The following is a 12,496-nucleotide window of genomic DNA, read 5'->3' as shown; positions in this document are numbered from 1 at the left end:
TCGATATACCACAAAGTACCAATAAGTAATTAACATTATTCATTCAAAATGATCCATCGAAGAACATAATGCCCAACTTCTTTATTGGCTTGGATAAGCATCAATAGTTCTGAATTGGTCAATGAAGCTACGTTGGATGCACCCGCATCACAATGTGACAAATATACTCTGAATGAAACTTTAATAAAAGGTGTATAAATTTGAGTTTTTTCGTATTACAAAAAATAGTTATGAGTATTCGTGTCAGTAGCTAGTTTTTGAATTTTTAGTGACACAAAAAAAGGCTAGGGTATTTGTGTCGCAATTGACATATTTTGGAGTTTTTTATAATATTTGTCTTATTTATTAAGTAGTAGCATACTTTGGAGGATTGAGTTGTCAAGCATTTTTCTAGAGTAATATGCATTATGTCAAGGTTGACACTCGATTCTAATAGCCTCTCGCCATAGCTAATCTTTACAATCACTATGATACACACCTTTTGATAATAATATAATTTACTCCTATTTTTTAATTGCATCAAAAATCATTAATTTTTACTCATATCCAAAATTTGTCCCTCAAAAACCTTCACCGAAATTACTGTCAATTGTTCGTTGTGGCATTTTCATGTTAGTAATAAATGAATGCCGGCAAAATGATGTAAATTTAAGAATAGTTACTGTTCATCATGTGAGTCCTAAAAAAAGCTCTTTTTTTTTTTAGTAGAAAATTCACGTCAACACCCCACCCCACCAAAAAGCCAAAACACTTTCTCCAGCCCCTCGGCCCCAGCTAGTACATTGCCCCTCATATGCATGAGATACCTCTAATTTGGTCCGACCCTACCAGCAAAATTGCCTAGCTAACTCCGCCGCCAAGCGGCCTCCACTTCCGGACTCCACTCTCTCCCACAACCGCGCCTTGTAGCAGACAACGATGAACAATCATCTACCACCTCTCTTCGTCTCACCATCCCTCTCTCTCTCTCTCTCTCTCTCTCTCTCTCTCTCTCTCTCATGAGGCGAGCTCCATAACGCCGACGTCAAGCTCGTTGCCTATGGCAAAGCTGACGCTGACTTCACAGCTGTTTAGCCTTTAAGCGGGCGCGAAGTAGACCTCTACAGCAACCAACAAGTTCAACACCAGCATCAGCTCCTCTGTTGATGAGTTGGGCAGAGAAGACCAGCATGAGCTCCTCTGTCAATGAGTCGGGTAGAGAAGACAACGATGACCAAGCACGAGCTCTCCCTCCATTATGAGCTTTGTTGCCAATGATGAGGGTAATGGAGAGAAACGATGATGACGATGGCTAGAAACGAAAGTCCGAAACGGGGCGGTAGTTCGCCGATGACGATGGAGGCGGAGCACGATGGTGACCCATCCGCATCTGTGTTAGAAGGGCTGAAGAAAGAGGGATGTGTCACGAGCCGATCGATTGGGATCATGACCGTGCGGCAACTTAAGCTCTTTTAGATTGACTCGGATCGTCGGTGTGCCTAAGCCAGCCTTGCTCAGATCGATCACTCACTTGCTCGCTCACCCGGATCGTAGAGAGAGAAAGTTCCTAGAGAGAGAAGCTCTGGAAGAGAAGGGAGCCTTTGATTACTGAAATGGTTGGATGGATACAAATGAGGGGAATGGCACCCATTTTTATACTTGAGACCCTCAGATTACATCAATTGATCGAGTTTTCATCTGGCGGACGAGATCGCACTGCCCAACCTACCAACTACCGACACTAATGACATGAGTCTTATAGACTTTGGCTCAATTACCATATCGCCCGCCCTTGGAATGTTCCGAAAGAGCTCTTGTTGGGAATCCTAGCAATCGCAGGAAGTCTTCCTCGAAAAGACACGACCCTTTAGCTATAGAAACCTCTTGGCCATGGCATTCTCCCGCACTCATTCGAGCGACGCCCTTGTCGCTCACAACTCGAAGAGCGGACTTCTTGGCACGAGCACGAGCTCTCTTGTTTCAATTCTGCTTGGTTTGGAGCCTCTCAATCAATGGACCATACGCCTCCAACTTCGGCTCAGGCATGGCACGCAGCAAGCACTCAACCTCAGGGAAGAGTACTTGGATCGGCATGTCGCGCGTTGGGGTAGGAGGATCCAACTCTTCCTTTGTCTTCTCCTTGGTTGGCAGCTTGCTCATGCGCTTCTCGGCCTTCAAGCTCTTGTCGAGGCGTCGGATCGTCTCGATGGTCTTGGTGTCGATCACTCCTTTCATCATGGGGATCATTACTGGGCATTGTGGGTCAAGGATCATGATGGACTTGGTCCTCATGTCGATCATGGATCTCACGTTATGGAAGAACTGCATACCCAGAATGAGATCATAATTGTTGAGAGGAATTACCTCGAATGACAACTCGCCCTTCTATTTGTCGATTCGGACGTCCACATCGGGAGTTGACCCTACGCCATTGAGTCCATCCGAGTTGACGGTCTTGAATGACTTCTCGGTTGGCTCTACATGAAGTCCCAAGGTTTTCGCCACCTCGGTCGACATAAACATGTTCGAGGCTCCTGTATCAACCAAGGCATATAGCGCTCGACCACATGCCTTGATCTCTACGAAGAACATGTCCTTGTTTGGGACGGCTTCCTTCTTCTTGGACGGCAATCGGGCTTGGACGGCATTGACGTACTTCACCACTCCTAGCTGGATTTGCTTCTTTTCTTCTTTAGGTTCCTCTTCCTCCTCTTCAATGGCAAGGAGGGCATTGATCTTGCCCTTCTTCGGGCACTTTTGAGTCCAGTGCGGACCTTTGAAAATGAAGCAAGGAGATGGCGGGGTTGGTCGAACTTACTTGTGGTGTAGTCTGCTTGAGGTCGACCCTTTTGGAAGGACGGCTTGAAAGTTCATTCCCCCCATGTCTTGACTCGGCCGCCTTGGTCATGCGGGCCTCGGGGAGTGCTTCCACCTTTGTCCTCGGAGGATTGATCCGACCTCCAATCCTTTGCTCGGTTCTTCGGCTCAACTTTGGTGAGGTCGACGAGGGACTCAGCCACACTTAGCGCTCTTGTGAGACTCTTCACTTCTCGTTGCTTAAGCTCGAGTTGTGCCCACAGCTTGAGTCCATCCATGAACACTCCGAGAGCATCCTCCTCTCCTAGCTTGCGGATTTGGAGTTTGAGCTCCGTGAATTCCTTCTCGTACTCTTGGATTGTGCCCCTTTGTTCGAGGCAATGGAGCTTGCTACGGGCTTCTTGTTGAGCAAACTTGGGGAAGAAGTAATCTTGGAACTCCCTCACGAAGTCATCCCATATATCCACAAGATCAGCGCTGCGCTTGGTTTCGTCGCACCTATTGTGCCACCAAAGCATTGCAGTATCATAAAGGAACATTGAAGCGGTTCTTACCTTGATCGACTCGTCTTGAATGTGGACGGCGCCAAAGTACTGCTCCATGCTCCACATGAAGTTGTCCACCTCCTTGGCGGATCGGTTGCCTTTGAATTCTTCGGTTTCGGCACCTTAAGCTTGGGCACCACTTGTGTAGGCATTAACCCATTGGCGATGCTTTGCTTGCATAGAAGAGCTCTGTCTTGAGCTCTTGCATCTCCGCCTTCATGGCTTCAACCTCATCTCTATGAGGGCTTTCTTCCTCGATCACTTGGACACTCTCCCTTAGTACATCGATCAACGCTTCAAGGGCTTCGTCCTTGTCGTGCAATGGGGCCGTAGCTTGCTTGATGCCAGTCGTGAAGTCTTCGCAAAGCAAGACCTCAACCTCCATGATGCGGTCTCTCATGTCGTCGAGTCCTTCTATGAACTCGGCCATGGCATTCCGGACCTTCGCGAGCTTCTCATCGAGCGCGGCTACAGTGTCCATTGAGGCTTCTCTTTTCTTTGTTTGGCTGCGAGACTCCTTGACTTAAATGGCCTCTCCATCTATAACAGCTTGTTGGCTCGACATTCTCTCGAACAGTTGATACTCCTCGATCTCGTGAAGTATCTCCCTTCTTGCTCTAATACCACTTGTCACGGGCCGATCGATTTGGATCGCGACCGTGCAGCAACTCAAGCTCTTTTGGATTGACTCGGATCGTCAGTTGATAACTTTATAAAAATAGAGTTATTTTACCTATTTTAGGCAACAATTAATGCAATATCTATGAGAAAATATTTGGATTTCCTTCTAATTATTTGAATTTTCCTTGTTTATGCAGAATAATGAGATATGAAGAAGATAATAAAAAGAATGGCAAAACTAAGGAATTCAAATCAAAAAGCAGTAGAATATGGATATCAAATCAGGGAATCCTTGATTTTGTTCTCTAATGTTATCTGCAAGCATTGTGAGATAAATATCTTTGATATATCCTATAAATAGGAGAACATTGAGAGCCTGAGGGGGCAATTAGGTTTTTGTTAGATCGTTTTTCATTATTTTTAGAATTTTTCAAGTATTTTGAAGAGAAGACAAAAATGATGATAAATTTTTTGTTCTTTGATTCAAGATGCTAGATTTGATTTATATTTATATTTCTCCATCTGCTATGTTCTAATTTTCTTTTGTTAAGGTTACGATGTAGCCTAACCACGATGATGTGAATTTCATGATTTTTATGTTTTGCTATTGATTTCATTCATGTGCGTTATATGTTATTGTGCATAATACTTTTGAGTAGCCCACCACTTGAATGATCTGATGTACATGTTTGAAATCGAGAAGTGATAATATGCAATTGCTCATTATAATATATAACCATGAATTAAACGTGGATAGAGATATACTACGTTATTTGTGTAACTTTCAGTGATAAGGTGATCTAAAAAACTCATTATAAACCGAGGATATTAATAATTTTTAATGCACTTATGTTTATTTTAATTCACATAGAGATATAATGGATTAATAAACTAAGTAGGTTTGCTATACCTAGAGATAGAATAGTAAATAGATTAGGAAATTCCGCTATCATATGTTTGATATCGTTCTTGTACCTATAACAATTTAAAATTCATATTTAGTGATTATGGTGAAATAGGATGCTCTAATATATTTATCTGATTGATTTACTGCATTTAATCTGCAAATTTTTGTTTTTAATTTATACTCAATTATATTTTGATCTTTTAGATAAATTTTAGAATTAATCTATTTTATTATTTAATTAGTTTATTAATCATCGATTTCCATGTGACGATACTCTTTTTTATCATTATATTACTTGTTCGACACGTTCACACTTGCATTTAGAATTTTACGAAAATCAATGCGCCTAAGCCAAGCCTTACTCGGATCGATCGCTCACTTGCTCGCTCACTCGGATTGTAGAGAGAGAATGTTCCTAGAGAGAGAAGTTCTAGAAGAGAATGGAGCATTTGATTATTGAAATGGTTGTACGGATACAAATGAGGGGAGGGCACCCATTTTTTATACTTGAGGCCCTCAAATTACATCAATTGATCGAGTTTTCATTTGGTAACAAGATCGCACCGCCCAACCTACCAACTATCGACACTAATTACGAGAGTGTTCTAGCTTTGGCTCAAAAACTGTATCGCCCGCCCTTGGAACGTTTTGAAAGAGCTCTTGTTGGGAATCCTAGCAATTGCATGAGGTCTTCCTCGAAAAGGCTCGGCCCTTTAGCTACAAAAACCTCTTGGTTGTAGATGCGTGTTCAGTGATAAGGTCTTGCTTGGTTTTGATTGGGTGTGGGGCGACCCAAATAAAAAGGGGACATGTGTGGGAATCTAAGTGGACCCTTGAGCAGTGATTTAAGCTTTAAATCAAGGTCAGGTCGCTATGATGGATATTACTGACAACAACGTGGAGATAAAGCTAACAGGGAAATGTCACGTCGGACAAATGACAACTTTAAATAAAGAATAAATGAGGGAATACAGTACCAATAAAAAAAATGAGGGAATATATTTTAAACTTGAGTGAAAATAGATGATTTTTTAAAAATAAAACACAGTTCAAAACAGGATTATAATTGAAATTGAAAATTATAATCTTTTAGGAAATCATGCCTCCCCCTTTTCTTTTTAAAAAATAGTTCTAGATACTTCTTTATAAATATATGTTGAAAATAAAAATGTTATTATTGCATATAATGGAATTAACAAAAATGGGACTACCAATTTGATTGGGTCGAGATATAGAATCACTAATTAATTGTCAGTCTTAATTTTATATCTTCATAAGATTTTGGATGGAGATGATGAGAGAAATTAAGTTTTGATTCAAAACATTGGGGAAAGGATATTACATATATTATAATTTTTGTATGATGCTTATTTAAATGACATAACTTTTTTTACGATCACTTGAGTGGTATAACTTCGTATTGCATTCACTTGGGTGTCATATTTTTTTAATCAATCACTTGAATAACATAATTTTTCAATCGATCATTTGGTGATATAAATTTTAGAAAGATTCACCACAAGTGTCGGAAATTTGATATGGCATCATGTTTTCTAAAATTCATAGCATTCGAGTTAGGAGTGTGCAATGGAAACTGACCGAATCGGACCGGATTGGCTTATTCTGGAAGTTCTTGTGGGTCTCAGTCCGATCCCAAGTTCCTATTTTTTAAACCAGTGACTGGTCAGTCCAGTCTGATTCCTAGTTATAGGGTGGGAATCGGACCAATCAAACCGAACCGATCATTTATTTATTTTTATTTTTATTTTTTTAAAATTCTAAACAATCCTAATCTATCTAATTCTACCAGTTTCCCAATTTTCACTACCTACCCTTCTAGACTCCAATTCTCTCTTGCTTTCCCTCTCGCTTATCCAGTAAGTTTTGCTTATATGCGCGTGTACATGATGCAACACAACCACAATTAAATAAGTGTTGCCATCGATGCTTCCAGTTATCCTCATTTTGCCTTTTTTTTTTTTTTGGTATTACGAAAAGTGCTAGAGCATAATGAAGTTCTGGTTTGAAGCAACTGGCGAGCTTTGAACCTTTTATCAATGCAAAAGAAAGAAGAAAAGCCAATGGCATTCCAAGCAGCTAACACCACCAATCAAACAAATAACAAGAGCTATTTAATAGGACTAAGGGACATAATTTATTTTTATTTTTTTTGTTCAATATAATGAAAACAAGTGACTTGGTCCACTGGAACCGGACCGACATGGTTCCCGATTCCAAGATTAGCCAGTTTGGTACACCATCCCAAAAATTGGAAATTGGTCCTCTCGATCCGATTCCGATTTTTAGGCGGAATTGGATCGGATCGGAAACCGATCACCCCTAATTTGAGTAATTGAAAGAAAGAAAAGAGTTATGTACTTGTGATGCATAATAAAAGAACTAGTTTTGTCACCAAAGCAAAGGATAAGGATTGAATGTGAATAATTTTTAAAGTAAGAGGATCAAAACATATTTTTCTTGAAAGCTTTGTGCCACATGTTGATTTGTCATGCCGACTCAGTAATTTCATCCATGTTTTGATGAAATGTTGAATTATATCCACAAATTGCTATTGAAAATAAGTTTGCGGTGCGCGAACTATAGTACGTCATACAGCGTGAGGATGAGTTAGATAAATTTTCCGAAAGGATCTGATCAGTCCTTCTCAACAACTAAGGGCGCGTTTGGTAACGATTCTTTCCCTGAGCCGATTCGATCGAACCGATTCTTTTGATTCTGCTCCTGAACCGATTTTGAGTAAAAACACGTGTTTGGTAACCTTCTCAAAACTTTTGATTCTCGAATAGAATTGCGTTTGGTACCGTATTAATTGATTCTGTTCCAAATTAATTTCTTTTGATTTTTAAATAAATTTTAAATAATTTCTTTTGATTTTTAAATAAATTTTAAATAATTTCTTTACTTTTTTACTTTTTCCTTTTTTTTTCTTTTTTTCTTTTTCTTTTTCTTTTTTTCCCTTTTTTCCTATTCTTCTTCTTCTTCATCTGGCCGGTCGCCAGACTGGCGACCGACCAGACGAGGGCCAAACCGACGCCACCGGAGCGCCGCCCCCTCGGCGAGGTCGGCCTTCGTCGGCCGAGCCTCGCCGGGTGCCGGGCGAGGCTCGCCCGGCCCGCCGAGGCCGCCTTGGCCACCGGCGGGGCCGGGCGAGCCTCGCCGATGGCTCAGCGAGCCTCACCTAGCAGCTGGCGAGGCTCGCCCACCACCGCGAGGCTCGACCTCGCCCGATCCGGCGAGGCCGAGCCTCGCCTGGGCCGCCGGCGAGGCTCGCCCGGCCACCGGCGAGGCTTGCCCAGCCCCGTCGGTGGCTGTGGCGGCCTCGCCTTGTGGGCGAGGCCGGCCCGGCCACCGGCGAGGCCGGGCTCGCCAGATCCGGGCGAGGCCGAGCCTCGCCGGACCTCGCCCCGGCTTGGCGAGCCTCGGCGATCTCGCCGACCGGCGGCCGGCGGCGGACCGGCGACCGGCGGCGGGGGCGGCGGCGGGCGGCGACGGCGGCGGGTGATGGCGAATGGCAACCGAGATGTTCAAAGAGAAAAACAAGGTTTTATTGTTTTGATTCTCTTTTCTGATTCTCTTCCGAGAATCAAATTTTTTTAGATTCTCAAACCTTGTCCGAAACTGTTCTAACAAAATTTTACCAAACGCGTTTCTCGTCCCAAACCGATTCTAACAAAAATCGAAATTGTTACTGTTGGGCAAGTTGCCAAACAGAGCCTAAAGGAACAAAGCCTTCAGCATCAACATGAACAGTCAAATTTTTGCCCGGGTGGTGAGTGGCGGAATTGACGCGAAAGCTGATTCGAAATATCTTTTGAAGGGTCTAATACCCGAAAGGAAAGCCACGACTCAGTAGGCATGAGGACGTGTAACTTCAATATTTCCTATGAGGAAAGAAAAACAGTACTCAAACGAATGCCATTAATGCGAGACAATTTTGCAGTATTTCTAGGCAGGTTGGAGCGCAGATGGGTCGTTGCGTGGTCATGCCAACAGCTTGGCAATCAATGCGAGGCAGAATTTCCGATCGGCGAGGCGCTCATAGTTATGGCCGACTAACTCCATCCGGGAAGAGAGAAAATCTGATAGCGCAGAACGACCGTTCTACGTGTACACTAGCAAGCTCTTCACGAGGGGTCTTTTACGTGCACGGGGACCAGCTGGTACTTGTCTTCGAATGAACCGGTGAACGGACCGGGGACCGCTGCATAATTAAATGTGGCCCACCCTTTTTTTTTCAATCCTATTCTATCTTATCGTAATTCTCGCTTTCAAATTTTTGACATACTTTCTTATGACTCGTGAGAGTTGAAATCTGTACCTAAAACTAAATTATATCATCCCAACCTCTACGAGAATATAGAGATTCGAACTCCCCACCTCAAGGGATGTAAATGGTTTCAGTTTAATTCAATTCTTTTAAAAAACTAAACCTAACCGAACTGATAAGCAAATTCATTGAACTGAACCAAAATTTGATCCGAACTGAAATTTCAGTTTTGTTTGATTCGATTTTTGATTTTGTTTTGTTTTTTTTTTTTCCCTACATGCACCCCTTGAATAAATTTTTATTTTTTAAAAAATTGATTTTTTAATTATTTGTATTCTTTTTCTTTTTTTTCTTTCTTTCTTTCCTTTTCTTTTTCTTCTTCTTTGGCTAGTCACCAACCACCATCGACTGGTTAGAGGTGAGCTGGAGCCTCACCATAGGCCGGTGAGGTCCGTGGTGAGGCTTCAGCATGCCTCTGGCCAGTCGCCCACCGTTGGCCAGCCACCACCACCGTGACCGATGACTTGCCAATGAAGAAGAAAAGAAAAAAGAAAAAAAAAATAAAAAAATTCTTAAAAAATAAAATGATTTTTTTAGATTTTATCTGTTTCATTCTGGTTAACTAAATCAGTTAAAAAAGTTTCGGTTTTCATAAAAACCAAACCGAACAAGAACGATACTGAAAAAAATCAAACTTTTCGATTTGGTTTAACTCGATTTTCAGTTTAGTTCAATTTTCGATTAGGTTTTTGACATCCCTACCCCCATCCCTTTTCTCATGTGAAATTGATGGCCATTGAGGCACATTCCCGTGATTAAATGTGGCCCACCTCAGAAATAATTAGTTCGACTACTTCTTTTGGGGATTTGATCCCCGTGGAATTAGACGGGCTACTGTCGCTGGACTTGAGAAGTCGATAAATTGAGCGTGAATTGAATTTGCTAGTTAGTTGCACCAAACTATCAAAAGCAGTAGGGGAACACTGCTGCTATTCCTTATGAAATGTTTTCCCAAGATCCTTGCTCGCACGCATGAAAGTGAAATTTCCAAATTTTATTTGGGAAATTTTTTTTAGTTTTTTAAGATGTCGCGCGGGTAGTGTTTAAGTACATAGTAGGTTCAATAATCTGTTTGTTTTTACGGGAAATAAAAGATTTAAATAATACTTTTTCTAAAAGTAATTGTTTATATTGTTTAAAATAATTAATCAATGAAAAATGTTTTTATTATCAACAACAATTTATGCCTAAATATTTTTGTGAATGATAAAAATAATCTTCATTCGTTCATTTTTATAAGTAATACAAGCGAATTTTTTAGGAAAATATTTTCCAAAACCTTATTTTTTGCGAGACAAGCGCATCCAAATTTCATAGGATTATGAGATTTGGAAAAATTCAAAAGTTAACTTTAATTTCATACCACTTTACATCCTCACTTTTCAAATTCGCAATTTGCACCTTTTTACAACTTCTCAGGAAAACAAAAACAAAAACCCAACCAAAAAACTAAGAAAAAAACAAAAAACTTCATTATACTACACTTTCATTTGTTCATTTGTTAATCCGAGCAGACTAATAATGTGCATGTTCGTGTGGGGAGAGTGAGAGAGAAGTGCATGGCGTGGTAGGAGATTTTGTGCACTAGCCATATTACGGGACACTAAATCTGTCAAAATGGATTATAAACAAGGGTTAATACCCTGAAAAACCCCATACTGGTACATCTGTGACAAATTTACCCCAAACTATTTTTTTGACCATGAAAAACCCCAAACTGATATATTTGTGACAAATTTACCCCGACTGACTATAAAAAAAAACTCTAAACTTGTACATTTATGACAATTTTACCCTTAACTAATTTATTCGACTGCAAAAAATCACAAACTGGTACACTTGTGACAAATATACCATCTGCTAAATTGGATTAATACCACAAAAAAATCACAAAAATTGTAAACTATGATAAACGGAACGTAAAATTCCAAATTGGTATACTAATTAACCTGTCAAGTGTCATTTAACTTAATAATTTAACTATAAAATTTAATAAAAACTAACAAAGGGTAAATTTGTCATAAGTATACCAGTTTGGGGTAAATTTGTCAAAGATATACCAGTTTAGAGTTTTTGGTAGTCAAAAAAATAGTTTGGGGTAAATTTGTCACAGGTGTACCAGTTTGGGATTTTTTAGGATATTAACCCTATAAACAAATTTCTTAACTCATATTTGATTAGCTGAGTTATTATATTGTTTAAATATATTTTGTAAATGGATTATTGATTGATTTAAAATGGTAAAACCCAAAATAATATGGAAGTTGACTGACTTTACAACTTACTTAAACTCAATGAACATTTACAACTCTCTTTTCATACACTCCCTCACAAAATCTTGTGCTTGCTCTCTCCATGTCTTACCTTAATTTGGGTGTGAGTTGTCTTAAATTGAGTTAAATATTGAAATATTTTAATAAAATGATTAGGTTAGATATGAGTCACTAGATAGATTTGTATTACATGGAAATCGGTTAAATGTGTCAATTTGGGTCTCTTCAGGGATATTAGATAAAAAAAAATGAGTTAATTGGAGGTTGAATTATTTTCAGCCAGACCTAACCCATCCGTTCAATAGGTCTATGATGCATCAATATATGAAGAGTTAGCACATGAGAAATGAAAATTTTGTTTAGAATAGATTTATTTTGACTATGATTAAGTTGGAAAGGCATGTTTCGTATATACGTCATATAATCAATCGACATTCAGTTGCATGTTCGATATATAAAATATATATTTTTCTGAGGCCGGGGACCTGAACCACAACGAAAGATAATTATGATCATTGATTAATTAATGATTCTCTCTAATCCTTCTTAAAAAATCATGCCACTTTGATCAACTCCTCTTCGAATGTCCAAATAACGACAAAGGCTATCAGCTATCCGTAAGGCCATAATGAACCCCAGTCCTTTGTTTTTTTTGGCTAAAAAGGCCGAGACCCCATTAAAAAAGTATCTTAGACCACTAACTCAAGTGGCTGTACTACTCGACCAAAAATAAAAAATAAAAAATGCGGCTGTACTATGGTCCATGGACCATTGCCTTTGTCCCTCCTAAATCCGAAAAAATTAAAGATACTGGTGCATATATGATTATGCGACCTTTTCAGATAAATATAATCTAGGCGAAGAGCACATGTATCGGAGTCACTCCAAGCAAGCCTCACGAAAAAAGCCTAAATGTATTGGAACTTCTTGATTGAGGTAGAGAGCTCAATTGATCCAACGTGACACTTTGCATAATCCAAATACAATTACAATGTCGTGCTAGAAG

Source organism: Eucalyptus grandis, chromosome 11, assembly GCF_016545825.1.
Source record: "Eucalyptus grandis isolate ANBG69807.140 chromosome 11, ASM1654582v1, whole genome shotgun sequence".
In the NCBI taxonomy this organism is placed as follows: Eukaryota; Viridiplantae; Streptophyta; class Magnoliopsida; order Myrtales; family Myrtaceae; genus Eucalyptus; species Eucalyptus grandis.
The sequence above is the reverse complement of the archived record's forward strand: the minus strand, read 5'-3'. Positions refer to the sequence as shown.